Consider the following 4,764-nt stretch of genomic DNA (forward strand, 5'->3'; position numbering starts at 1 on the left):
CCTTCCCCTCTCCCCTTCAGTTAATGTCATCTTGCTCTTTATTTCCAAGTCTCTGATTCTATTTTTCTCATTTGTTTGTTTTGTTGATTAGGTTCCACTTTTATGTGAGATTGTATGGTATTTGTCTTTCACTGCCCGGCTTATTTCACTTACAATAATGCTCTTCAGGTCTATCCATGCTGTCACAAAGGGTAGGAGTCCCTTCTTTTTTTCTGCTGGGTAGTATTCCATTGTGTAAATTTAACACAGATGTTTTGATCCATCATTTACTGATACGCATGTAAGCTGTCCCCAGCACTTGGCTACTGTAAATTGTGCTGCTATGAACATTGTGGTGCATAGGTTCTTTTGAATTGTTGATTCAGGATTCTCAGGTTATAGTCCCAGGAATGGGATCACTGAATTGAAAGGCAATTCTTTCTTTAGTTTTTTGAGGTAATTCCATACTGTTTTCCACAGTGGCTTTACCAGTCTGCATTCCCAACAATATACTAGGGATCCCTTTTCTCCACAACTTCACCAGCACTTGTTGTTTGTTGACATTAATGTTGACTAGTCTGACTGATGTGAAGTGGTATCTCATTGTGGTTTTAATTTGCATCTCTCAAATAGCTAGCTATGTTGAGCATTTTTTCATTTTTCTATGCACTGTCTGCATGTCATCTTTGGAGAAGTGTCCATTCAGGACTTTTGCCCATTTTTTATTTGGATTGTTTGTAATCCTTGTATGGAGTAGTGTGAGTTTTCTATGTATTTTTGAGATAAAATGCTCGTTTGCGGAATCCTTGGGAAATATGTTTTCCCATACAATTGATTCCCTATTCATTTTGTTTCAGTTTTCTTTACCCATGCAGAAGATTTTTAGTTTGATGTAATCCATTTGTTTATTCTTTCCTTTATCTCCTGTGCCATAGAGGTTGTATCAGTGAAAATACTGCATCATGGAATATCTGAAATATTGCTGCCTAGGTTTTCCTCTAGGATTTTCATGGTGTCATGACTTATATTTAAGTTTTTTTATCCATCTTGACTTTATTTTGGTGTATGGTGTAAGTTAGTAGTCAAGTTTCTTCTTTTTTTTTCTTTTCTTTTTTTTTTTTTTTTTGCTGGTAGCTGTCCATATCTCTCAACACCATTTGTTGAAGAGGAAATTTTTATTCTATTTTATGCTTCTGCCTACTTTATCAAAAATTAATTGACCACAGAAACATGGGTTTATTTCTAGGTTTTCTATTCTGTTCCAATGATCTTTGTGTCTGTTCTTATGCCAGTACGATTCTGTTTTGATTATGGTGGCCTTGTAATACAGTCTGATATCAGGTATTGTGATCCCTCCTACTTTGTTCTTCTTTCTCAAAACTGCTACAGCTCTTTGTGGTCATTTATGGTTCCATATAAAATTTTGAAGTGCGTTCTATATCTGTGAAGTATGTCATTGATATTTTCATATGGATTGTGTTGAATCTGTGAATTGCTTTGGGTAGTATGGACATTTTCATGGTGTTCATTCTCCCAATCCATGAACACAACATATGTTTCCATTTATTTGTGTCTTCCTCAATTTCTTTCTTCAGTGTTGTGTAGTTTTCTGAGTATATGTCTTCTACCTCTTTGGTTAGATTTATTCCTAGGTACTTTATTTTTCTTGTTGCCATATCAAATAGGATTTTTCCCCTGATTTCTCTTTCTGATAGTTTGTTCTTTATGTACAAAAATACCTTCAATATCTGAATTTTAACTAACAGTCCTGGTATTTTGCCAGATTCACTTAGTGGGCCAAGTAGATTTTTGGTGGAGTCTACAAGGTTTTCTATGTACACTATCATGTCATCTGCAAACAATGACTGTTTCATTTCCTCCTTAGCAATTTGGATGTCTTTCAGTTTTGTTTTCTTGTCTGTTTGCTGTGCCTAGGACTTCCAGCACAATATTGAGTAGAGGTGGTGAAAATGGATATCCTTGTCTTGCTCTTTATCTAAGTGGGAAAGCTTTAATGAGTATGATGTTGGCTGTAGGTTTCTCATATATGAACCTTATCTTGAGGTATGCTCCTTCTATTGACACTTTGTTAAGTGTTTTTATCATACACTTTATGGATTCTGTACCTTATCAAATGCTTTTTCCACATCTATTGAAATGCTCATATGATTTTTTATTTCCTTTAGTTTATGTGATATATTATGTTTACTGAGTTCTGAATGTCATACTATCCTTCCATCCCTGGGATAAATCCCACTTGATCATGGTGTATGATCTTTTTAATGTATTGCTTGATCCAATTTGCAAATATTTTGTTGAAGATTTTAGTGTCTATGTTCATCACTGATATTGGTCTGTAGTTTTCTTTCTTTGTTGTGTCTTTATCTGGCTTTGAGATTAGGACGATGCTGGCCTAATAAAAAGAGCTTGGCATATGGGAAAACATATTTGCCAATGATACCTTGAACAAGTGTTTGATCTCCAAAATATATAAAGAGCTCACATGACTCCACTCCAGGAAGACAAACAACTGAAATAAAAAATGGGCTGAGGACTTGAAGGGACACTTTTACAAGGACATACAAATGACACTGAGACACATGAAAAGATTCTCTATATCACTAGCCTTCAGAGAGATGCAAATTAAACCCACAATGAGATGCCACTTCACACCGATGAGAATGGCCATCATAAAAAAAAATCAACAAACAAGTGTTAGAGAGGATGTGGAGAAAAGGGAACCCTAGTGTACTACTGGTGGGAATGCAGACTGGTGCAGCCACTATGGAAAACAGTAGAGAATTTCCTTGGAAAACTGAAAATGAAACTGCCTTTTGAAATGACAATTCCACTGCTGGGATTATACTCTAAGAATCCTGAAACACAAATTTAAAAGAACCTATGCACCCCAATGTTCATACCTAAGTGCCCATCGCTAAATGAATGGATCAAAAAACTGTTATATATTTACATGATGGAATACTATGCAGCAGTAAGAAAAAAGGAGCTCCTACCTTTTTCAATAGCATGAATGCATCTGGATAGCATTATGTTAAGTGAAATAAGCCAGACAGTGAAAGACAAACACCATATGATCTCACCTATCAGTGGAACCTAATCAATAAAACAAAGAAGCAAGTAAAATAGAACCAGAGATATTAATATTAAGAACAAACTGACAGTAACCAGAAGGGGATGGGAGGGGTTAATGTGAGAAAAGGGGAAGGGTTTTTAGGGACATGTATAAAGGATACATGGATAAAACCAAAGGGGGTAGGATCAAGGCTGGGAAGTAGGGATGGCTGGGGTGGGGGGAGTGTTGGGGGAAATGGAGACAACTATATTTGAACAACATTAAAAATGTGAAAAAAATTAAAATAATTAAAAAAGGTTGGGTGCCTTCATTTTCTTGGATATTTTGGAAGAGTATGAGAGGGATAGGGGTTTGCTTTTCCTTAAATGTTTTGTAAACTTCTCCTATGAAACCATCCAGTCCAAGGCTTTTGTGCGCCCGGAGGTTTTTTGATTACTGCTTCAATTTTACTGGCTGTTATTGATCTGTTAAGATTTTCTGCTTTTTTTTCATTATGTTTTGGAAGATTATATTTACCAGAAATACGTCCATTTTAACCAGGTTTTCAAATGTCTTGGCATATAATTGTTTGTAGTAATTTCTTACAACACTTTGTATTTTTGTGGTGTCAGTTATAATCTCTCCTGTTTCATTTCTGATTTCATTTATTAGGGCCCCTTCTCTTTTTTTCTTGGTGAGTCTACTTAAAGGCTTGTAAACTTTGTTTACCTTTTCAAAAAACCAGCTGCTGGATTTGTTTGAATTGTTCTTTTACTCTCTATGTCATTTAATTCTGCTTAGATATTGGTTATTTCCTTCCTTCCGCTTGTTATGGGCTTTGCTAGTTCTTATTCCTCGAATTCTTACAGATTTAGGCTTAAGTTGTTATTTAAAATGCTATCTTTTTTAGATAGGCCTGTATGGCTATGAACTTTCCTCTCAGGACTGCCATCTTCACTCTGCCCCATTGGTTTCCGACTGTTGTGTGTTGATTTTCATTTGTGTCCAAAAATTTTTTGATTTTTTCCTTGATCTGGTTTATTTTATTTTATTTTAAGTTTATTTTATTGACTATGTTATTATAGTTTTCCCAATTTACCCCTCTATCCCCCCTCTGCCCTGCACCTTCCTATTCTCCAGCCTTCCCCCATTTAGTTCATGTTCATGGGTGGTACACATAAGTTCTCTGACTTCTCTGTTTCCTATACCATTCTTAACCTCCCCCAATCTATTTTATGCCTACCAATTATGCTTTTTATTCCCTGTACCTTTCCCCTTTATTCTCTTCCTCACCTTTCCCACTGAAAACCCTCCATGTGTCCATTTCTCTGATTCTGTTTCTTTTCTAGTTTACTTAGTTTTTGTTTTCATTTATTTGTTAGGATCAGTTGTTGATAGGTGTGAGTTTGTTGTCATTTTACTGTTCATAGTTTTTTATCTTCTTCAATTCCTTAGGTAGGTCCCTTTAACATTCCACATAATAAGGGCTTGGTCATGATTAACTTCTTTAACTTTACCTTATATGGGATGCACTTTGTCTGTCCTTCTGTTCTGAATAATAGTTTTGCTGGTAGAGTAATCTTGGATGCAGGGCTTTGCCTTTCATGACTTTGAATACTTCTTTCCAGGCCCTTCTCACCTGCAGTTTTGTTTTGTTTTGTTTTGTTTTGACAAATCAGGTAATAGCCTTGTGAGCACTCCTTTGTAGGTAA

Source organism: Phyllostomus discolor, chromosome X (genome assembly GCF_004126475.2).
Source record: "Phyllostomus discolor isolate MPI-MPIP mPhyDis1 chromosome X, mPhyDis1.pri.v3, whole genome shotgun sequence".
Classification (NCBI taxonomy): Eukaryota; Metazoa; Chordata; class Mammalia; order Chiroptera; family Phyllostomidae; genus Phyllostomus; species Phyllostomus discolor.